The sequence below is a fragment of the Strix aluco genome, chromosome 5 (assembly GCF_031877795.1).
Source record: "Strix aluco isolate bStrAlu1 chromosome 5, bStrAlu1.hap1, whole genome shotgun sequence".
Taxonomy (NCBI): domain Eukaryota; kingdom Metazoa; phylum Chordata; class Aves; order Strigiformes; family Strigidae; genus Strix; species Strix aluco.
In genome coordinates, this window is record NC_133935.1 from 57,736,591 (window position 1) to 57,762,548 (window position 25,958).

The following is a 25,958-nucleotide window of genomic DNA, read 5'->3' on the forward strand; positions in this document are numbered from 1 at the left end:
CTAGTAAAAGAGGCATTATGAATAACACCTTTTGTGTTTCTGAATAACACCCACAAAGTGCCGAACACATTATACACCAACTATATCAAGTATATATTTAAAAAAGGTTATTCTTAATTCTTAGCTATGTGGAGTGTATCTTAATGGTGTCATTCTTTTAAATATATATAACAGCTATGATGGAAGCTAATAAGAAGGGTTAATAAAACCACACAGAGATGGATTTTATATTAATTTGACCTGTGCAGGGTAAAGACGAGCTATTTAATTTTACATACTTCTAAGTTTTTCAGCTTCTTGTATGCAAAAGGTCTATTCTGTTATTTCCAAAGGAGAAAACTGTTCCTATCTGAATTCCTTATGTAGGAAGAGGACTGATTTTCTAAGGCTTTGTTCTTTAAACCATGAATTTCTAGAAAGTAGCAGTTCCCATTAATTCTCAAGTTATAGACATGAACAGAAATATTTTATGTTCATTAAAAGAAAATGAGACACATATAAACCTTAATTTTCTCAGGCCTCTCCCATTCTTCAAGTACCAGGGACTAATCAAACAGTTAAAGATTGTTTTAAAATAGGGGGGTGGGGTGATCTCTTTGTAGACAAGAGAATTTAAATATTTCTTTTTAAAAAAATCTCTAAATATTACCACGTATCTGGTTACATTGTAGACTTGTAGACTCACTTGGTTTGGCCACTGGAGATAACCATTATGTGTTGTCATGTGTGGGATGTTTTTGTTGTTTGGGTTCTTTTTTCAGTAGAAGTTGGGCAGAGGTTGTGGGTCACTCCTCCTTTAGGATTAACCATGAAACAAAACAAAATGAAACAAACAAACAAACTAACCAAAAAAATCCCAGCTAACATATCCACACGCTGGTTCACTAAGGTGAAGGGACCATAATATGAACAAAATATCCTGGTTATACATACAAATTGGTAGATGAGAGGCTGGAGAGTGGAAAGATATCTGGGGGTTTGGGTTGATGGCAAGTTGAACATGAGTCAACAGTGTGCCCTGACAGCCAAAAGGGTCAGCTATGTCCTGGGGTGCACCAAGCACAGCATAGCTGGCCGATTGAGGGAGGTGATTGTCCCACTCTACACTGCACTTGTGCAGCCCCACCTCAAGTACCATGTGCAGTTTAGGGAACCTCAGTATAAGAAGGACATCAGGCTATTAGAGTGGGCCCAGAGGAGGGTGACCAAGATTGTGAAAGGTCTCAAGGGTAAGACTTATGAGGACTGGCTGAGGTCACTTGGCTTGTTCAGCCTGGAGAAGAGAAGGTTGCAGGGTGACCTCATCAACAGTCTACAACTTCCTCAAGGGGGGCAATGGAGGGGGAGGTGCTGATCTCCTCTCTCTGGTGACCAGCAACAGGACATGAGGAAATGGAATGAAGCTGTGTCAGGGAAAGTTCAGGTTAAACATTAAGAAAAGGTTCTTCACTGAGAGGGTGGTCAGTCACTGGAACAGGGTTTCAAGGGAAGTGGTCATGGCACAAAGCCTGTCTAGAGTTCAAGGAGCATCTGGACGATGCTCTTACTCATATGATTTAGTTTTAGGTAGTCCTGTGAGGAGCAGGGAGTTGGACTTGACGGTCTCTTCCAACTCGAGAAATTCTATGATTTTATTAAAATATTAAAATACTCAGAAAAATTAAAGCCACTGAACTGTAACTGTGGTATTGTTCATACCAGGTCATGAAACCAAGTGGTCTGAGATAGCTGTCCAGACTCCCTTTGCATTCAGTGGGGAGAAATAGGCACTTTAAGGGCATGCTTTATTTTAGCTTAAAATCTTATTACAAAACAGAGCAGAAAAATTATTTGTACACCTGTGTATGTCTATTGACTAAAATGAAACCTACACTGGCTAGTTCAGATGTAGCCAACTACACTGTAAAGTCCAAAGCTATGTGTGAAGACATTCATTCCTGTCCTGGGAATCCCATGAGCAAAGGAGCACAAGTTAGCACCACCAGTGGCACATTCACCAATATCAGAATTGAGGTGCTAGGGAAACTTGACTGCCACACATATATGTACCTGGGGAATGTAGGACACCACAGGGTTAAGAATGGTTTTGCACATGTAAATTTCTGGGTAAGTGCTGAAAAAAAAAATCACCACCTCTTCCTCTTTATGGAAACAATATCTATTACCCTCCATTGACATAAGAAGGTGACTTTACATAGGCTAATTTCAGATAGAAGCATCCATACTGCAGGTGTCTATAGATGAAATTAATCCAGCTCTTGATGTTTGAGTTAAATACAATGAATTACCTCAGGAAATATTTCTGTATTGACAAAAGCAGAAACCTTATTCTACTGAAGAATAAAATGTGTGCTGTTCAACCTCTGTTATTGAAATATGAACCAGTGCAGAATGATGTCCAGCATAAGGCCATTGAGAGTGTACCCATAAACGTACTGCATGTGCAACTCTCATCTTGTTATTTCTGTTACCTTTATTTTTTTTTTTTAATATTGTATTTTGGTGGATTTAGGAGAGCTGTGACATACAGAATAGATAAAAAAATATGTAATTTACACAGCGTTTGAAGACTGAGCCTACTTGAGGGAAATAAGCCAAATTTAAGTTCTAGATAGATAGAATGCCAATATTTTTATGCAAAGTAAAAGGACATGTCATTAATGAAATTATTTGTAAAACACTCTCCTTTCTGCAATAACCTATGATAAAAATTATCCTTAAGTAAACATGTAGAATTCCTGAATTATGTAAATTTGTACTAATCTATATATCAGCACTCTTTTCATAGCCACATGCACCCTTCCTCATCTTGAAATTGTTCAAAAATGTTTGTGACAAGGTTTTGAAAGTTTTCAGTGAATTCTGCTTTGAAAATAGCTCTTGATAATTAGCTCTTGAAATTCATGTTTTGAATCATGAAAAGCAGTTTAATAAAGCAATATGTAGTTGAAAATATTTTTTGAAAGGTCAGATCACTTCTGTGTCTGCTTTGTCTTTCTTTTTGTAAGGATACTCTAAAAAATGAAAGGAAGAACACTATTTACCTTGCTAAGAATAAATGTCAAAGTCATATCTAAAGGAGCAACACTAAAATTTTTACTGAAGACCAGCTGCCAAAATGCAAATTAACACCTACAAAGAAATACTGGACAATTCCCTTTAATAGTAACAAGACAAATATGAATTTAAAGGTTGATGTCAAATGGAATGTTCATTAATATAAGCTGATATACGTTACATGATAGGGCACAGAATTTTGATGTTGATCTTCACGAATGGGAAAATTGTTCCTTCTCAACCTTTAGTGTTATTCATTTCTTTTAATACTTTGCTAGGCTTTAACACCAGTGCAATGTTTTCTGTAAACCTGTCATATTCTAGATATCTAATACTGGCCAGCTGCCAGAATGCAAATTAACACCTACAAAGAAATATTGGACAGTTTCTCTTTCCCTTGTAATTTTTCATTATTACAATTGAACAAAGTTGAATTTTCATCTATCCATTAAATTTCAGGTCATTATTCTAAAAAAGATTGTTTTTGACATAGGCCTTCCTACACCATCTTCTCCTTCAGGACTTTTTTCTTCATCAGCCATAAGTAAAAGCATATTCTTATGTCAGTTTCAGGATTAAGACTTTCACATATGTATAAAAATCTTATTCTCTTACAAACTCAGTAACAGATTAATAAACACTACCCTTTAATTATAACTAAAAGGAATCAAGTCCGAACCCAATAATCTTTGTTGAAAAGTGTAGTCATTTCCAAAGTTTACAACTGCAGTAGTGTCATTTGTGGTTTCTTGTATGCATTAACAGCTAGTGAAGGAGGCTATCTTTAAAATGTTATAAAATTTCATGGTTCCAGTGTATGTGCATGTTCTACTGCAGAAGGGAAGATGGTTCCCTTTGATAATCAGATCTCTTAATTCAGTATATTGTTGCATTACCAGAAAGCTAGCAAAAAGAGAAAAGCATGAAAACTAACATTCGACTGCAGTTTAGCAGAGACATAATGAAGTGCTAGGGCTTGGACAACAGGCCCAAGCCAGAGCTGACTTATAGATGAATCCTGTATATTTTATAAGTGATAACCATCGTGCTAGTAGGTATTGTGCTAGGTTATAACAAACCACCTATGCCGATGTAAAAAGTGCTAAAGTATTGAAGTATTGAAGCCTGAACAACAGGCCCCAAGCCAAAGCTGCTAACTTAGTATGTAATCATTAACAAAGTATGTAAGCTCACTAGTGAAAGATGCAGCTTAGACAGAATATAATCAGTAGTGAGGATGAGATGATAGGGAATGTATCCAACTTCCCTTGTCTAGCCTTGTTCAAGGCTGAGAACCCGAGTGTTTGGCCTTGTTAGAAACTCCCTTGGTCTCCCCGCCCCGAGCCCTGGCCAGGCTTTGGGTGGAATCCAACAGGAGAGTGAAACCAGATGTTTCTGCGCAAAACAAATGTGCCAGTTGTTCTGGCTTGCCGATTTTTGGTATATAAAGCTGGACCTGTTTGCCGCGACTTTGGATGCCTCACCTATGGGTGGACACACCGCGTAGGATTTCCCACTTGCCGGCACAGGCTCTCCAAATCCTCGCTGTAACCGGGGCTCCCCAGCGTCTGCGGATCTGGATGATGGTAACGTACACAAGTGGTGATGTGTCTTTCTTAATCACTATTCTCTCTCTCATGTAGTAATGATTTGATTCATTACCCTGTATTTTCCTATTTGTTTGCTTTAAGTATATTATTCTGTCTTTTCTTACTGCATGTTTCTGTATTACTCTGTGACATTATTTATCACTAGTAAAATACGCCTACTCTTTTCACTCTGGTGTCCGAGTTTAATTGGTATCCTTAATCAGCAAAACACATACTCATGTGAAGTCATTCAGCTAATCATTCCACATATTACTGGGATGTGTCTGAAAACAAATTCTGTGATTATTTCATGGGATAATTTAATTGTTTTGACACTTTTTTCAGTCACTAAAATTTAATTGCAAGAATTGAATTACCTAAACTTGTATTTTTGTCCTGTAATAAGTAAATCTAACATAGTTGATTGGTTTGACTTGATTTTGTTTGGGTTTTATCTTTGTTGTTGATTTAAAGCACCTGTAATATGAAATTCCTGGTAATAGGGAAGATCACACTAAACTTCCAAATACAGAGTAGCATCTTCATGAGAGGTATTTTATATATTTTTTAAATTACTATTAGTCTCAGTCAGTAATCTGGAATTTGGCAGTCAGTTAGAAGTTCTTTCTATCCAGTTCATACAAAAGAAAATCCTGAGTATTTCCATCTTTTCCTTTTTTTTTTTTTTAGGGAGGGGGCTGGTGGTGGTAGATTGATGTTACATTTTTAAAATTCATTATTTTAATTACTAAAGACTTTAATTCTGAATTTTTCTTTTAGACCCCTGAAGTCTAGATGTATTTCAAGGAAGCAGGTGTCAGAATTCAGCTAACCTAGGACTCTATTTCAGGAACATACTCTTGTTGTACTTACCAAGATAAAGGTGTATTTCACACTATTCTTTATTTTTAATTGTGCTATCACCTTCATTTATAACATTAATAATTTTTAGCTGAAAAATACTGTTCCAATTTTGGTAAACCATAGCTGAGGTTTAATTAAGCTTTTGCCTCCCCTATAGTAAGACACAAATAGAAAATAAAACACACATGCAAAAAAAACCCTAAGCAGTTGTGAAGAAGAGAAGTGGGTGCCTTGGGAGATGTGGAGGAAAATAAACTTATTCAGCTATTTGACTAGTTGATTACTTATTTAATATCCAGCTCCAGTACCCTAAATTTTAAGTTTCACAGTATGATGTGTTCAGTTATATAAAATTAAAAAAAAACAAAAACAAAAAAAAAAAAAAAAAAAAACAAAAAAAACCCCACAACAAAACCAAAACAAACCAACAACAAAAACAACTCTCTAAATTGACTAAAGGCAATAGGATTAATTAGAAGACCAGAAATGACTAGTTTGTAATATAATCAAGCATTGGTTTACCTGGCAAATATAAAGGAGTTACATTAACACTACACATACACCCAAACACATATTCAAACACACAAAGTTGAAAGATACCAAAAATTATCTTCACCAAATAGAAACAACAGCTGAAATTAAAGAAGTTTCATCATACTGTGTCAGGGTTTTTTTGCCAGAGCTACAGATGTAGCATTTAGGCTGAAGCTTGTCAGTGATCAACCTCCAGTATATGAGTTTTTTAAGCATAATCCATATGAGATGTCATACAGTGTTGCAGAAGCAATCTATATTAGAACACAAGCCATCAGTACATGGACTGATTGGCAGTCTACAAGTACGATAATCTCACTCCATAAGAAAAAGTTCTAAAGCTGCAACAATGTTAGTAAAAAATCAGTACTGTGAAACAGCATTCAAAGGCAACTGCATTTCTTTTACATTCAGAAACATAATTTGTTCTGTACATCCTTTTGTTTTGCTTATGGCTTTCATTTTATCTCTTTTTTTTTCCTTTTTTTCTTTATAGAGAAACTGGTAAAATGCCAGGCATCTAATTGGACAGTAAAAGCAAATAGTAAGAAGATATCTCTTCTAGAGTATCAAGTAATATGTTGAAGCTAGGTTCAATCATATTTCCTAAAATTCTTTCAGATGCAATGACTAGCAGAATGATAAAAATGAGATTAATTATTTACCAGCTCAGTGGGAGTTCTTCATTAATTGACTTCAGGACATCTACCAAAGTCTTCATTTTCAGCCTATACTCCCATAATGCATATGTTTATTTGCATAAAATACTGCAAATAAACAAAAGGTACCTCAAATAATAACCTTGCATTTGTTATTCATGTTGTTATTGATGAAAATATGTTATCAAAAGTTATAATCACATCAGTGACTTTGGCATCAGTGATATTCTCAAACTCCCTGCCCAATTTTGTAGATACTGACTCTTCCATTTGAAAATTCCCACGGAATTTATAGGTCTCACAAATGAACTCTATACCATCATCCCAATAGCACTCACCTGCTCAGCGCTTGTCATCTGCCTGTGTATGGTATAACAAAGGGCTTCAATTACTCATACCACCTCCTGGCAGAAATCACTAGAAAACATAACTAGGAAAGGTGGAGATGACAGCGGTGTTTATGATGCTCCAGCCTCACTTAATCCATGAATGTAAAGGTTATAGCCATTCATCAGGAATGTGTCCAAATCACCTCTGCCAAAAGGAGTTTGAAACCCCATTCCAGGGAATGGCCTCATCAGCCTCCATGTGACCTACATAAGCAGGACACTGTCTGTACTTCCTGTTGTGAGTGTTCCACTTGACAAGGAGGATACATCAAAATACAAGGAGAGATCATGAAAGAATGATTTCATAGTCTGGTGGTAATAGCATTGCTGGGAAGAGCAAACGAAGTCAGAGTCACTGCTTTGGTGAATATGGTGTATGTAATTCCAAACAGCCAGCTGGCTGCATTTCCCTATGCACTAAAAGTATCTCAGCTTGAGTCACATAATTTTCCTTGTCACTTCCAACCAGTTAATTCCTCTCAACATAACAGTTGTTGAGAATTTTCTACTCTCACTGTAGACCTAAAGACCTAAATTTTCTATGCTCACTGTAAAGGAAACCCTAATTCTTAATACTGATGTTTTGGAAGGAGGCATAGCAACCGTTTAGCATTGTGAAAGGAAACATTGCCCACCTAATCTCCACTTAGTGAGTCAGTCCTGAAGAGATTAGTGAGACAAAAATCAGGGTCAAGATGCATCACAGCAGACCCAGAGGACACTGCCTCTTTACATCTTTGATAATGACCCTGGAGAGGACACCAGTGGTGCAGAGCTCCACAGACTCCAGGCAAGGAAATGTTAGAGGCTTTAAAGGATAAACGAGCCTAAATGGTAGTAAATAAAATCATTAAATGTATCTCACTGTTAATGTGAATGCCAGTTGTGGCTGTTGTTCATCTCCTACGCTGAATACTCATTCTATCAGAGAAAACACCTACTTCATACTTCTAATGCTTTTTCTTCTCCGTGGCAGTTTTACAGGGAAACTGGTGTGATCCTGGAATCTGATTTATGAATCTTTTGAAGACCAACAGTTGTCATGCACAAACTTCCACCACATGAGTAATGCTCCTCTTCTATTCTTCCTTTGCAAGTTTTATTGGACCTCATGAAGCTATTCAAGGCAAAATGTTCCATAGATCTAGAAACACTAAAAAGTTTGCAATATGATTTTTCGGTATGTCTGTTTAGAATACATTGAGAACTGGAAAACGTTCTATGCAATTCTTCAAATTTCATAGTCAAATATAACGAACATTTTAAAATTTTCACCAACAGCCTCCCTGAAACTCCAGAAATTAAAGAAAAACAGAAATTAAAGCCTTATCCTCTTAATTTTAGATTGTGTAACAATTTTTTTTCAAGAGAATCTTCTATTTTGAGCCAATTTTCTCTTCCAAAATTAATTAAAAAAATAATTTCAAAAAGCAATTTCCAAAAAAATACATTTTAACAAATCACTTCTTTAGTTTGACACTTAGAACATTATAATATTCAAATATAATATTTTGATAGAGAATTTTCAAAATAATACTTGTTTGGGATAAAAATGATTAAATGAATTCAGAATATTTTCATTCATAACTTCTAATATTGGTTAAATTCACCACATGAAATGAAATGAAATGAAGTTTACCTAGAAAATTTTATAAATAAAATACTGAAGTGTTCTATTTAAAGTACAAAGATAAATATTTCTATATATTTTGACTTTTAAAATATTTTAACTTCTACCTCTTATGTTCACTATCACTAACGCTTCTCTTTGTGAACAGAGAAGGACTGGTGGATGATGTGGCAGTTGGAGGCTGACTAGGGCACAGCGATCATGAAATAATAGAGTTCTCTATTTTTAGAGAGGCCAGGAGAGGGGGCAGCAGAACTGACATGCTGGACTCCCAAAGGGCTGACTTGGTCTTGTTTGGGCACCTGCTTGACAGGATCCCTTGGGAGAGGGTCCTGAAGGGTATAGGGGTCCACGAAGACTGGACACTCTTTAAGAAGGAAGTCTTAATGGCTCAGGAGCAGGCAGTCCCCAGGTGCTGTAAGAGAAGCCAGCGACAGAGAAGACCACCCTGGCTAAACAGGGAGCTTTGGCTGCAACTCAGGGAGAAAAGGAGAGTTTACGGCCTTTGGAAGAAGGGGCTAGCCACTCACAGTGATTACAAAGATGCTGTGAGGCTATGCAGGGTGGAAATCAGGAAGTCTAAAGCCCAGCTGGAAATTAATCTGGCTTCAGCAACCAAGGGCAACAAGAAATGTTTCTATAAGTATGTCAACAGCAAAACAAAGACCAGGGAGAGCCTCCATCCCCTGCTAGATGGAGGAGGAAACATGGTAACAAGTGATGAGGAAAAGGCTGAGGTCCTTAATGCCTTCTTTGCCTCAGTCTTTAATAGAAAGACTAGTTGTATTGAGGGAATCCAGCCTCCTCAGCCAGAAGACAGAGACTGGGAGAACGACCCCCCCCATATTCCAGGAGGAGATAGTCAGTGGCCTACTGCATCACATAGACATATACAAGTCTATGGGACCGGATGGGATACACCCGAGGGTGCTGAAGGAGCTGGCTGGGGTGCTCGCCAAGCCGCTTTCCATCATTTACCAGCAGTCCTGGCTGACCAGGGAGGTCCTGGCAGATTGGAAATTGGCCAACGTGACTCCATCTATAAGAAGGGTGGGAAGGATGATCCAGGAAATTACAGGCCTGTCAGCTTGACTTCGGTGCCCAGGAAGCTGATGGAGCAGCTCATCCTGAGTACCATCATACAACACATGCAGGACAACCAGATGATCAGGCCCAGTCAGCATGGGTTTATGAAAGGCAGGTCCTGCTTGACAAACCTGATCTCCTTCTACGACAGGGCGACCCGCTTATTGGATGAGGGAAAAGCTGTGGATGTTGTCTGCCTTGACTTTAGTAAGGCCTTTGACACCGTTTCCCACATCATTCTCCTGGCAAAACTGGCTGCTCGTGGCTTGGATGGGCATACATTTCGTTGGGTAAAAAGCTGGCTGGATGGCCGGGCCCAAAGAGTTGTGGTGAACAGAGTTAAATCTGGTTGGCGGCTGGTCACGAGTGGTGTCCCCCAGGGCTCAGTTTTGGGGCCACTCCTGTTTAACATCTTATTGATGATCTAGACGAGGGGATCAAGTGCACCCTCAGTAAGTTTGCAGATGAGACCAAGTTGGGTGGGAGTGTTGATCTGCTCAAGGGTAGGGAGGCTCTGCAGAGAGATCTGGACAGGCTGGAGCGATGGGCTCAGGCCAACTTTTTGAGTTTCAATAAGGCCAAATGCTGGGTGCTGCACTTTGGCCACAACAACCCCCAGCAGTGTTACAGGCTTGGGGAGGAGTGGCTGGAGAGCTGCCAGTCAGAGAGGGACCTGGGGGTGTTGATTGACAGCCGGCTGAACAGGAGCCAGCAGTGTGCCCAGGTGGCCAAGAAGGCCAATGGCATCCTGGCTTGTATCAGAGGTAATGGCCTCATGTTGTGCCAGGGAAGGTTTAGACTGGATATTAGGAAGCATTTTTTTACAGAACAGGTTGTTAGGCGTTGGAATGGGCTGCCCAGGGCAGTGGTGGAGTCCCTGTCCCTGGAGGTGTTCAAGAGTCGGGTCGACATAGTGCTTAGGGATATGGTGTAGTGGAGAACAGTCCGTGTTAGGTTAATGGTTGGACTAGATGATCTTCAAGGTCTTTTCCAACCTAGATGATTCTGTGATTCTGTGAATGTCATCTCATTGTAGATACACTCAAAAATAACTCTGGCTATCTCCTCATAATAAACATGGATCTCTACAATCACAATGTTCCTGCCAGAACTCAGACTGTCTCAGTTCAGGTTACCTGTGTAGAAACTAATGTCAGGGCATTTTTAAGGAAGGAGCTAATAAAGTTGAGAATCCTCTGAAAAAGAGTTACAGCTGGCTCTCCTGCATGACTTTGACTTTGCTATTTGGTTGAATAAGCTTCACAGAAGCAGCTAAGCCAGGCTCAAAGTGATCAATGCTATCTTCAAGTGCAAATTACATGTCACGCCAGAAACTGTCTCTCCTCTCCTCTAACATTACCAGTGAACTCATCTCCTGACCAACACTGGAGGTTTGCCAACATGGTGTGCAGCTGGATTAATTTATCACTGAATATGGTCTGAAAGCAATGCTTGTGCTACGTTATAACCAAAAGACAGAAAAGCAGCAGTATTGTCATCACTGGAGATGTAGAGGTTTTCAGAGAAGTGAATGTCAGGAGTAAAGAAAATCCAAGATTTCCCAGGAGATACACTGCAGAAGACTGCAAGCTATTCAGCTATAACTGTAATATGGGCTCAAAGTCTTGGAGTCCGGATGCGATGTATTTTCAACTACTTACTAACAATAAAAAAGGACATCAGGCCAAATTTATTCAGAGCAAATGCAGTAGTGACTTCGAACACCAAGAATGTGTTATGGTAGAGTCAGATAAATTTGTGGCCAAAAATGGGATTGTTGTAACCACACAGTAAGGTTCTCCCAGGAATTAAAATTGTTGATGGCATTTTTGTTGTAATAGAGATAGAGGTCAAGGAAGAAGCAATCCAGAACCATAATACAAGCTGAAATGACTACTAGGCATGTTCCAGTAACAGCCTGCATGCTGGCAAGCTGAAACTGAGGACACCTGAAGTCTTCCATTTTGGTTATATTGGCATCTAGAGAAACTGAGTGACTGAAAGCTGAGGCACATCACAAATAAATAAAATTCAATAATTTATGGGAATGGTAAATCATTTTTCCACAGTCTACCCATCCATCATATTAAAAAGCATCAGGAAAAAACCACTACTGAATTCTGTAACTCACTTTACAGTGATACAGTGGAAAGGTAAGTCAAAGAAAAGTTCTGTGACCAGACAGCACATTGCAGACCAAAACATAGACACCTTCCAGGCAGCAGTTCTGTAGCACAAAAGACAAGATTTATCCATGTGATACAGTTGCTGTGCATCTCTCCAGAAAGCCTCAAACAACCCAAAAAGACTTTGATGTGAAGCTGTTCCATCCATTAAAACAATGCTTACTCTAGAATGTAGGATCCAATGCTAAAGACACCTGCTGCCAGCTTATTTGTGGATGAGCTGTGAATGCAAGATAGTCTTAACCAGGAATGCAGGAGCTGACACTGAGACGAGCAAACATTTCATACTTAACATAAAACAATAAGCGTGGAGCAAGCCAAAAGTCATGACTACAGGCCATGAATTTGTTGAACATATATATTGAACAGCACAAAATGCACAACTGTTCAGACATCATAAAACTCTCCAACCTCATTAAATCACAACCCAATGCTCAAATGAGTAAGGCAGACAACATTTTTAAAGGCAGGAGTTCCCCTTTGTGTTTAGTAAACACTAATTCCTGAAAGGTTCTCCTGAACTCAGAGTTGGGAACTGACAGAAATTTCAGGCACATTTTTCAAGCAGACATCAACAACAGAAAAAAACAGAAGTTTGTAGCCACTATGTGTGCTTCAAGATAGCTACACAAACAGTCACAAAAAGTAATGATGAAAGATTAATCCTGGGCATATAACTAGAACTCAGGGCAGAGGAAATTAAATCAAGTATGCTTGCAGAGCACAGGCAGGTCAAAAGCCAGAGCAAAGTCAGTGGTTATAGCAGTAAGGTTATAAACAGTAAGTTTAAGGAAATAGCAGTAAGTTGTTCAGTAAATACAAAGAACTGGTGGCCATGCCAAAATGGGCTGCTGATAAAGGCCATATCAATATGATACCGTATTTACTAATCACTTCTTGCCCGATCAAGTCAGGCAACACTCACAGAAGATACAGGAGAACTACAGGCTGCTAACATAAGGAGTAGCTAACTGATTGTAACTTGGAAGAAGGAATCCAGGATGAAAGGGAGCACCAAGAAATTAGTCTTATATGCACATAACCTGAGTGCTACCTGCAGTTTCCACCTCTCTGTAGAAGGTTTTTTTATAAAGAGCATATCCAACTCTAAAAATGGGGTAGAAACATGAGGGAGAACACAGGCTAGTACTGGCTGTCTGCTAAAAAGTGAAAAAAAAAAAAAAAACCAACCAAAAAAACCCCAAACCTTAAAGGAAGTCTGAAAGTATTACTATAAATGATACGAACATAAACACAACATGAAGCAAGCTTAACTCAGTTTGTAGGTAAGCTATTATTACAGCATAATTATTGTTATTTATTATTATACCACAAAGATACTTACTGGTTCCTGTGGAGGTCAGAGAAAGGAACAACATAATTTCTAGAATGTTGAAATTTACACAGTGTAACAGCAAACTATTTTAACATGCATTTTAGGTAAAGTCAGCAAACAAACCCCCCTTTTATATTCCTGTATTAGGAAGAGTCATAGGGGAGAATTACATCATCTGTGACCGAAACTGTTACTGTAATCAATGAGCATTTGGATATTCCCTGGCATCTGCACTGTGCAAGTCTCAAGACACCCCCATTTGTTTAAGATAATGTGTGTGAAATTAGAGTGAGGAGATAGTCATGCTTAAATTTTCCTTTTTAAGCAAGGTTCATTAGGATTGGGTAGAAGAATGTGAAAGTATAAACTTGTGGGTGTTAGACAATAAAAATCATTTGCAGTCTCTTGGCAGCAGCTTGGAAATAACAATTTCTGCAATATCAAGTCATGTCAAATAATCTACCATCCATAAAAGCCACAACAATGAATGCAAACTAATGAGGAATGCTGAATCTGGGAACAATTAAACCTGTCAACTAAACATCACATGACAGGCATGAAAGGTGCAATGCTGTCCAAACACACAGCAAATGCTCTGTAGCTTTTAATATACTCCCTCTAGATAGATTTGGTAAAAGTAGAAGAAATGGACAAAAACTTTCACAAATTTGGTTGGTTCCTGGATTGCAGCTTCCCCAGTGAAAAGTTCAAATAGTCACTGTTTGCTACTTGTTCATCAGATAATCAGGCTCTATAAAAATGCTCAAAGGCCTCTGTCAATAAAACATGCTTAAAGCTGGCAGTAGTGCCTGCTTCAGTCTAGGAAATGAAAGTGAAGAAAAAGCCAGTTCTGGGTGACCATTTCTAGAAGCCATGCCTCAGGAGATGGATAGGGTGACCACCAAAAGGGCAGGAAAGCTTCACAAGGATTTAGCAAGCCTCGGTTAAAACCTTATATAAGGTCCTGATGAATCTCCTATAGATTTCCATAAATGCTCGGTAAAAAACTAGATTTTTTTAAAGAACGTGTTATTTTTGCTACGTTACTAGGCTAAATGGACCACGTATTAGCTCTAATCTGGATTTTTTTGACAAGTAAACATGTTTACAAAGTTGTAAACTACAAAGAAAATTTCTATTGGAAAGAATGCCTCTGAAATAGTGTACCTGTAACTGATGAAAATAATACGTCACCTGTTAGTTTATAATAGCAGGAGTCTAGAAATGACAACCCAAAGGAAACATCCCAAGCCTAAAGTCTGATTTCGTGTTTTGCCTGGCCCTACACAATGCTCCCCATGGGAACAAATGTGATTTGAAGACATAGAGGCTGACTGAAGCTGGGAAAGAAGTTATTCTCTTTGTCTTTCTTTACAAGAAGAATTCATTCCTAAAGAAGAATTGTATGAGGAAAAATCAAATCATGCACTGTATTTTCAGAATAAGCCATAGCACAGTTTAAAATGAAATGTATAAATTGGAAAAACACAGGCAGCTTAATCTACCTTGAGGTTGTTTCCATCCTAAAAAAATCCTACATGCATGAAAATGGAAGATTTTTTTGAAAATTGTCATCTGCTCTTCCTTTGCCTTGGCAAGAATAATGAGAAGATGAGAAGTCTGTCCTTGTCTAAGCCTGTGAGTGTCATTGTGGATGGGTACAACTTGAGCCTTTCTAACTACATTAGGCAGAAGAACAACCTGAGACAAGCAGATCTGGCTCTCCCAGCCTGTGCTGAGGGGAAGCTCTGACACTGAAGAAGCCAGATATACCAGCAGAAAGATGTGACCTTATTGGAATGGAGGTTAGTTGATTGTCCCTGTTAAGCCAGTTCAAAGCCATTTCCAATTACAGTGCTTTAACCACTTCGTTTAATGAAGGAAATAGAAAACATTTCTGCCTGGTCCCTGGACTGAATCAAGCCATTCTTCTGTGAGTCATTCAGATCTACAGAAGAACTTAATCTCATGCACAAAAATATTATTAAAATTGCTTTCATATAGCCTTTTCATTTCTGGGAGTGGAGAATAGGGTAGGAAAACACTATAAGAAAAGCTGTGTGTACAGTCTGTGGTTTTGATCTAACCAGAGGAAGCAAGTATTCAAAAACAGGCAAAACCAGATCTTTGTTGAGTTTTCCTAGTTTTGTATATTACCATTGAACTCAGATTATCATGTCGTGTGATGCAAAAGATATAGAATTCAATGAAATAAACATGAAAGGGATTAACTATTTTGAATCTCACATGCATATACTCTGGTGATTTCTGCCTACTGAGCTTCCAAGTTGAGCAACAGTCAGCTGATGCCCTCAAGAAGGCTTGACCATCATGGATCATACATTAGGCTATTTTATGTAGATGAGAGTGGAAAGTTTCAGAGAAATGTCTGTCCACTCAATGGCTTCTCTGACCAGTATGAAATACTTGCAATACAAATGAAGTCACTAAACCTTTTAGGTTCCTTAAGGAAGGACATGATCTCTAGAAAACTTATTTATTGTTTATAATTTCGAGTGAACTTAGAACAATTCATTTTCCTCTATTGACAGCGTTTGATATTTGCAGTTCCAGACCATTCTGTAATGAAGCTGGATAGTACCTGACTGAGGTGATCTTTGAAATTTTCCTTCCATTTAAATAAGAACACCTAAAGGACGTAAACTGATATGGGAGATTATTAATACCAGGAAATAGTAATATAAACCCTTGGTAGGCAAAACTGCTGACTGTCTCCCAGTGCAACACCTTGAGCAGCCTGAAATGATGCTTTGAAGTTAATGCATCAGTCATGTTAAGGTTTAGTCAGATTTATGAAATTCAATCTTTCTTTCTTCCACAAGAATAAATTCCCTTTTCTCAACATTTTAGATACAGAATTATTGTACAAACTCTAAAACCTTGTTTCTATTTAGGAGAACCATGATAACATTAAACATGGCATGAAAACATCATTTATGGTAGACAAAAATGTATTAGATATAGATGTATTAGTGCCAATGAAACAACATAATAGAGCTTGGCAAACTGAACAGAGTCATAACACATATCTTCCACAACAGTTTCTAGGTAACAAAGAAAATAAATCTACTTTAGGGGCCTTACTAAAGACTTATAATAAATAGGTAAATAAAATATGCAAGAGTAAATTTTTTCTGGAGGCAATCTCTCCTTGTTTTCAAAGGGGACACAACATAGGATGATACAGTGAAGAACAACAAATACGACAGCTGAGGACACAAGCCCTGAGAAACTCACATTATAAACATTTATGGCTAGGAAAAACATTTCTGAGAGACAACTTTACTTAATCTGCTACCTGTGTATCTTTTCATGATGCATATAACATTTCCATCAGAAAGATGCATCAGTACAAGTCAGGAAAACATCCCGAGAGTCCTCACAGATAACATTTCCTGACCAGTTCTAATCCTTTTATTTCCATTCAGAATGAGTTCTCAGCACCCTTACGACCACTGCAAACATTATACTGGGTACAGTCGAAATAGGCAATATGCAAAGGATCTGTTTCAATTAGATCACAATTATTACGGTCTAGGTACTATCAGGAATAATTCTTTATTTAAATGAGTCTCTTATTTGCATCTCTCTGATGAAGTGTCCTCTGTTGATGTTGCCTTAACGTTTTCTCTTTTATACATTTACTTTATCCAAAGTATCCATGACTATCCTGTGAAAAGGGCAATGCTTCAAAGTGATCTTATTTATGCTATATGTTTAATTTTATTATTTCTACTATTCAAACAAACTCTAACAGCCTTTCAGTTTCAACTGAAAGTACAACCTAAGTCAAGGTTGTACTCATGTTCACCAGCCCCTACTCTAATTGCTGGCTTTTAATCCAAATTTCCCATTTATTAGCCATTTTTAATTCATAGGTATATTTTGCAGTTTCTAAGCATAATAGAAGTTCAAAGGGCTGGAGAACTTGCCCTATGAAGAAAGATTCAAGGAGTTAGGTCTCTTCTCCCTGGAGAAGAGAAGGCTGGAGGGGACCTCGTCACGGTATTCCAGTACTTAAAGGGCAGCTAGAAAGAGGACAGAGGGTCTCTCTTCACAAGACCTACATGGAGAAGACAAAGGTTGACAGGTACAAGTTGTACCAGGAGAGCTTTCATCTCCATATAAGAAAGACATTTTATACAGTGAGAACAATCATTCCCTGGAACAGCCACCCCAGGGACATGGTAGAGTCTCCATCACTGGAAGTTTTCCAGATGCAATTGGACAGGGTGCTAGGTAATCTCTCATCTAGGCTCCCTTTCCCATAAAAGGTTGGACTAGATGATCTTTAGAGGTCCGTTCCAACCTGGGCTTTTCTATGATCTGGTGATTCCATGATCTTCAATATAGGTTTAAAATGGAATGAGTTTTTGAAAATACAGTAAGAGCAACAGACACATTATACTAATATCACAAGCAAATATTGTTGCTTTAGCCTTCTTAGGTTAAAAAAAAAAAAACCAACGTATTCTGTTTGTGCTATGGGAGGTCCCTTTTCAGTAGTGTTTCACCAATAAATAATAGTATTAAGGGTGACATTATGTAGCACTGAATCACTTCAGAATCACACACAAGTAGGGTAATTCCCAAATGTAACGGATGTAACAGAATTTTTTGAAGCAGTTCTATAAGGATCAGAATTTAATCCATCATCTTAAATGACAATAAGTGGCAATCAATGCCATCATTTTTACCAATTACTTTTAAACATATGCATAGACATTCTATTGCCAATTTAGAAAAAACATCATCACAGTTCACCCAAGATTTTATGACTGCTCCTCAAGAAAATGAATGTCATTTTCTTACATTTTGTAACTTTAAAATATGTGTGATGGCCTTCCAAAAGTTTCCATCTGTTACTGACTGGAAGGTTTTTCATATGTATCTGAATATATATATATATATACACACATTATTCAGCAGATAATTTAATGTATAATAACATTAAATTTGAAGAGAAATAAGCTCAACAAGAACAAGAAAACGGATTTTGTCAGACACCTGTTATAAATGTCTGTAAGTCTACACTAGAGAATAAACTGTAGAGGATACCAACTTCACCCAAAATAGGTGCACTACTATAGGATTTATAAGTGACAGAGAGTGATGAAATAGAACACTTTTTCACCAAACCAGCTGCAAAAGCACCTTATAAAAGATAAAAACATCTTCTGACTGTTGAAATTTACGTTCCATTTTTTATAATTCTGATGAGTTATACTGTTTTTATGATTCACCCATCATCATCAGTTGATGAAATTGACATATAATTTAAGAAAAAAATAAAAGTACTTGTAAGACATTGGAGAAAATGAGTTACATAGGACATTTTGACAAGAAATTTGGGAGTTATTGTCTTTGGGACAGAATAAAAGAAGCTCCTGGGATATTAACATTGGAATTGACAGCATCATTCAGCAATATGGAAGTTATCAAGCAATCATTTGAAAGCTTGTTTTTTTTCACTGGAAGCTGCATGAAAATCCACAAACTAAGCTTATCAAAGAGCAAGAGAATAGAATTTAATTTGAGTGGATAGATCTCAATGAAAGCTGAAAGAAATCAGCATGGATTAGATGACTGTTAACACTGAATATTCACGTCACCTTGACTTTCAAAAGGAACATGACACATACCACTTTAGGATAGACTGATATACTCACAAGGTATTTTCTTTATATCCTTGTGTTTCTAAACCTTCTATAATACTACACACTTTAGCAAGGGGGAAAACACAAGCAAAATATAAGACAATCTGATTTTAGGGAGAGACTAGACTGTGATATGTCATTTCTATGAAACAGTATTCCACTGGATCATGAAAATGCTTCAGGAGGTCTAATTTAGATGACGCAACTGGTTTCACATCAGCAAACAAGATATCCATCAAAAAGTTAACTCTATTGCTAATACAATTCATATGTAAAATTTGTAAGAGTAATGAACGTTGTTGAAAATATATAAACAGGACATCTTGAACAATCTTTTATCAGCATTTTTTTACTAATCTAAACAGTAACAACAGCCTCAGACAATGTGTTTTAACAGACTTAATACTCCAGAAATATCACCAGTTTCAAAGTTTAGCCAGAAAGAAGTAAAGATAAAAAAAGGGAAGCAATCTAGGAAGCACACCGAATTTTAGAGATTATAAATCATAGCAAGTGGGGTTCTCTTTGTTCTTCATTTATCAGATGTCAATTGACTACCAGGTCAGACTGCATAAATGTGTACAGAATGATAAGAATAAGGCTAGAAGTTCTCTTCTTCAAATAAAGTAGCCATTGCAAGAAAGGGACAATGTGCATCTTATAGTATCATAGTCAAGGATACCTGTGAACTCAGGAAGGACTGCAAAAAACATTTCCTTAAGAATCAGGTCCCATGGACTTGTACATGTCCAGTTTCTTTAAATGTTCCACAGCCTGAGTCTTCCTCTAACATGGGTAAGGTTTTCTTTCTCTAGACTTCCCCGCTAGTCTCAGGGACCTGGGAATCCTGAAAACAAATCATACTAGTAAAGACTGAGTAGAAAAAAGCACTGAGTACCTCAGTCTTTTCCATGTCCTTTGTTACCACATCCTATTCAGCATCATGCTCCCATTTCCCCTAGTCTTCATTTTCTGCTTGTACACCTGAGAAGCCCTTCTTACTTTTCTAATGTCCCTCAACATATTCAATTCTAGATAAGCTTTGGCTTTCCTAGCTCCATCCTTTCTCTCTGGGACAGTATCTCTATACAACTGGGTTACCTGACCCTATTTCCACTTCTCATATGCTGCCACTTGATAGTAGGAGATGTCAAGGAAAAAGTTGGGTCTAGGATTTTTAACTCCAAGGTAAAGATTAAAATATTCCCTCTAGTAAGGATTCACAACTCTGAGTCAGGAATCAAATGGGATGCTTATTCCGTGAAATAAAATATGGTATAAAGGGTCTTGAGCTAATTCTAGTTGGGCTGGCATGAGTATATGGTGGAGTGCAAGGCCATGCAGAGACAACAGCTTGAGTGCCAAGAGCATTATAAACAATTAAAGCAGCAGCAAATGAAAGCTTGAAAACCCTGCTTCTAAATACAATTAAGCAGCTCAGGTGCCACATTGCTTTCATATGCATATATTGTTTCAACTTTGGGAGCTAGCTCCATTGGCACTAGCTTTGCCCATATGCTGTGTTTTGGTATAAATATAGTACGAGGCAATTACTTTTTTTTTTTTTTTTTTACTTTACACAAAACAAAAGCAGAAGAAAGACAAATTTTCATACATCCGCATCCATTTACGGAATGCTTAGGGAACTCATTTGGGAAAAACTCAAGCTGAAAACTTCTGATTTAAGTGATTTGGAATGAGAATTTGATCTCACATCCTTTTAGCATGCCCTAAACGCTAGATTAAAATAGACAACAAGGTTGTGTTTTTCTGTTTTTCAGGTATTACTATGTCAGAAGAAAAATAAAGAGCTCAACTCTGGCTTTGAAAGTCTGCCGGAGATTCCTTCATCAGGGCCAAGGGAGGTGATCTCAGTCTTCCTGTATCTGGGAGATCGCTGATTACTTTCTTGTGGTTTAACACCAGCTACATTTACAACCTTCTTGGATGTCTTCTTCTTGACAGGGGTCTTTCCTTGCAATTCATGTACACAAGCTTCCAACTTAAAGGTGGGTTGACCGTCCCACTTCCTCATGTCCTCCCCCTGGTCACGCAGGAAGAACCAAAGTTCGCCACGTGTCACGCACCTGGGGTTCCCATTCCCTCTGACTGGGGAGGAAGAGAACTGATTTCTTGGAGTGCTCCTGACATCCAGGGTGTTCCCCTGTAGAGATGAGGAGGTACCAAGACTCTCTTCAAAGTTCTGAAGCCAGGAAGAGACTGCCTCCACAGTTGGTGTACATCTTAGTCCTTCTCCCACATCCATTTCTGGGTAGTACATCGCTGCCAAGCCGGCAGAATATGAGGATGATGCACCTTTAATCACCTTCCTCCACATGGCCCGTGTGCACAGGACATCCTCTGGATTTTTAGGGGCTTCATCATTATCTGGATCACCATAGATGACTTCCAGCACTGCTAATTCTCACAGGTACTGGACACCTTCGTCTGCAGTAGTCCACTTCCCTGGGGAGTTGTCCATAAGATCTTCCTTGAAAGGATATCTTCCTCTAACACTTGAAAGGAGCCGTCTCCACAGACTGCAAATTGCTGTTTCTTTTCCAATTCCCCTTTCAATTCCTCGATTTCTAGCAAGGGAACCCAGCTGTTGGGCTTCCTTACCTTCCAGTTGTTGAGCGTCAGCCCCATTATCCCAGCATCGAAGCAGCCAGGCAGCAATCCGCTCACCCGGCTGGCGGCTATAGTCTTTCCGCAGATCTCGCAGTTCTGATGACGTCAGGGACCGGGTAGTTTCCACCTCCTGTTGGAGTTCTGTTATTCCCTCTTCCAATCCCTTTGCTGAAGGACCAGCTTCTTCCTCTTATTCCTCCTCCCTTATTAATCCAGGGTATGGGCCTGTTGTTCTCCTCGTCCACTGTTTCTTTTTTACTACTGGGGTAATCTCTGCTGTTGTTGTTATTGTTTGAGTTCCCATCTCAACCACAGTCCTTTGAGAGCACTGAACTGCAGCTCCATAAGCATAGGCCAGGCCCCAGTACAGCTCTAGGAGTTGCTGATTTTCACTGGGATAGGCAAGGCACCCTTCTATCAGGTGTTGTGTCAATTTTGTGGGGTTTCTTGACTGTTCAGGGGTAAGATCCCAGGCTACAGGAGGTGATAACGTCCTGGAAGTCAGTCCAAATCCTTCCACTCCCCCTGCCAGCAGGGACAGGCCGCCTCAGGGCACGTTTTGGTATTGACTCACCCAAAATTTGCCTTCTCTTACACCAAAAACATACCGAGCTCCACACAACGCACAATAGGCAAACAGCATTAATGAACAGTATCAAAGAGCTAACATAAGGGTGAATAAGTACCTTGGGAGCCTGCAGAATAAAACCACCCATGATGTTCCCAATTTCTTCCAGCATGTTCCCGAGTTTAGCAAAATAAAGATAAGCAGAGCAATAAACAAACCCGTGACCAGCACAAGAGCTTGTCGCTTAATAACTGCTATAGCTATAGCACACTTAATATAAAACTGCTGTTGCCTTGCCCCACATTGGGCGCCAAAAAGACTGTGGTGGTTTGACCTTGGCTTAATGACAGGTACCCACCAAGTCGCTCTATCACTTCCCCTCCCTTCCCCCTTTTTTCTCAACAGGGCAAAGAGGGGAAAGAAAATAAGATCGGTTAAAAAAAAACAAAAACAAAAACAAAGCCAACCCTTGAGGGAAAAACAAAAGCAGTTTTAATATAAGCAAAGCGAAGCAAAGGTCCGCACACAGAAGCAGAAAAGAAAACAGATTTATTCTCTACTTCCCATTAACAGGCGATGTCGGGCCTTCTCAGGAAGCAGGGCTCCAATACGCGTAGTGGTTGCCTCGGAGGACCAAGGGTGACCCCACCCCCTTCCTCCTTTTTCCCAGCTTTATACTTGAGCAGACGTCATGTGGTATGGAATATCCCTTTGGTCAGTTCGGGTCAGCTGTCCTGGTTGTGTCCCCTCCCAAGATCTTGCCCACCCCGTCTCACTGCGAGGGGGAAAATGTTGGAAGAGCCTTGGTGCTGTGTAAGCACCACTCAGCAGTAGCCACAACACCAGTGTGCTATCAACACCCTGCCAGCTCCCAACATAAAACACAGCACCATGAGGGCTGCTATAGGGGAAAACCAACTCTGGCTCAGCCAGACCCAGTACAGTGCTCCAACAGATATTTAATACTCACTTGTGAAGCAGAACTTCAACAGACAAGATCCATATGAATATGCTTCATCTATACAATACTCACTAGTTAGATGGAAAAGCTGTCATCTAACCATTACTACAAATCAAACAGAGCAGGAAGTTGCACCGGGTCCTGCATTTCACAGCTCTCTAACTATAAGGAAGAAAATACGCTCTACAAATATATGCAGCTGCTAGTACTGTTTGTAAAAGATAAAATACAGCTTTTTAAAACAGTTTTGTAAGCACTTCTAATACAAACACTCTCACTGGAATTTTTTATTGCTTTGCTCTCTGCGAACATTTGTCGGAGCACACATTTACCTCCCTAAATAATTGCAAATAAAAGTGGTGGTGAATACCACTTCCAGCAAAGCAAATTACCACCTTGCATGTGGAAGAATCACCCTGTTGTTGCATTTTCCAGCCTTCTTCCACTTCTGCTTTTAAAGGCATCACTGTTCTCACTCTACTAGTAATAAGAAATTATTATAGACTGTATACCATAGTGCAGGAGGACTGATTGAGTAGAACTGCTGGAGAGCAGAACTTATCAACAGGCAGCTGTGACTGTCATTTTCTGTCCGCTTTTGAAGTCTGTTAGTCTTTTCATGTAATGGGAAAAAATGGTAGCAAAGTACTGTTAGTGCATATACACAATTTCCTTCACTTTCTCAGTCACAATCAGTAACGTGCACATGCACATGCACACACACGCAGATTATTTCTTTCTTTCTTTCTTCAGTTTTGATTATGACAGTTCTCAGCTGAAATTCTCCACAGTGTTTTTCCAGTTAAAGTGTTTTCAGGAAGAGTTTCATTTGTACAGGCTGAAAACTGGCAGAAACTGTTGTCAGTTGACATCCACAGAATTTCCTAATCTTACATTATTCATTTATAAACCATTATTGTGAAACCAGTTAAAGAGCTTTGAAATGGAAAATCCCAGTCTTTACAGTTCTTCACTGCTTTTTATCTAGTCATTGGTTTCATCGGCATTTTCTACTTAGAAAAAATGCTTTCATTAAGAGGGAATAGATTTTTTTAGCTGACTAGAATCTTTTAGACAACAATTTTAATGTACACCTTTATTCTAAGAAGTGAGTTTCTTAAATAACATCTATTTGCTCTCTGAAAGCATGCTAACAGTCTTATACAACACACTCCATTAGCATGGAAATGGATTTTTTGTGTGTAATTTACTTTCCTGCCACTGTATTACATTATAGCTGTAGTTATCAAAAAGAGGCTGGAAAACTCTTGTTGTACTTTGAAGTGTGTAAGATTCCAGCTGGTTTTTTATTGTACTTCTAATGTGCATTCTGACTAGCAACATACTTTGTAATAAACATAACTGCATGTGTATATCAATATACAAATATATTTAACTTTTTCATATTTTAGAAACATTTTAAGAAATAAAATATCAAAATTTTGCAAGAAGCATGTGAATATATGAACACATCTGACAGATTCATTAACATAACATATAAACATTAAGAATTAATATTCCAGGAATGATGATAGAATAAAACAAGAGTATGTAGGAATGAGAATATTATTGTGTCACCTGGAGGTATTTATTGCTACTATGATTCTTTAAAAATATATATCATGGGAAACAATTGACAGTAAGTATATAGCTACATGACCAGAGGAGGTTATTTCTTCAGTGAGATAGCTGAAAATGATTTCTAATGCAAATGTGAGTTCATATTACACAATGCTTGGTTCTAAATTTAGCAAAGAATCACACTAAACTGGAAAATACAAATATGTTGAGGAAAAAAGTACTGAGCAGCTGGACTTTTCTAGCACAGATCCTTGATACAATGCTAAAATCCTGAACACTAAAGTTGACTCAGAAGCAGTTTGGGACACTTTAGACTTTTCAGAACACAGCAGTGTGCCAACTCAGTCTTTTTTGTGTCTATTTTTCTGTCACAAACATCAGATAAGTCTACCAGGGCTTGATGACATCAAAGGAATTCCTACTTACCAAGTTATTCCACTTCAAGGCTAATACAATCAGCCTTGTTGGGATCTTATTGAGCCCAGAAATCAATGAAATAAACTGGACATATTCAGGAAGCCAGCCAGATCATGAATTTTTATGCAGAGCATTCACTATACCTCTAAACAAATCAAAACCTGTTTTTCTACTATGGTAAAAAAATACAAAAAGGATTACTTTTTTTCCCCACAATGCTGGTTGAATCAGCTCAGTACTCTCTGCACATGAATTGGGCTAATTGCACCAGGCCCTCAGTAGACAAAATGCATGACTACACCAGGGTTCATGATTGAAAAGCACCTGGGTATTCAGCTGTCCCATGATGGCAGCACATCCAGTTGTTAGAAGTTACAAATGATGTTCAGTCCCTTGTTTCCAAGTCTATACTGCCACATAGTGCAGGCTCTCTGCTCCAAGTGCTGAGTTCTGCATTTCCTGGCATTAACTGTTGGCTATCCTCAGGTTTATAGAGGCACTTCAAAATAGAAGCTATTCTCTAGGTCAGTGACTGTCTGTAGTTTAGAACCACCTACATATTTTCTGATGTTCCACTCTTTGTCATCAGCTTGGTCATCAATGAAGATGTTGAATAGTATGAGGCCAGTATTGACCTCAAGGTACAATGCTCATTCACAGCTATCAAATGGATGTTTGGATCTTCCAAGACCTTTTGAGCCTGTGTACAGTTTTCAAGCCACTTAAGAGCTTATTCTTCTAGACCAGTTGCTTCCAGCTTAGTCATTCCAGTTTCCATGCCATCCTTATATT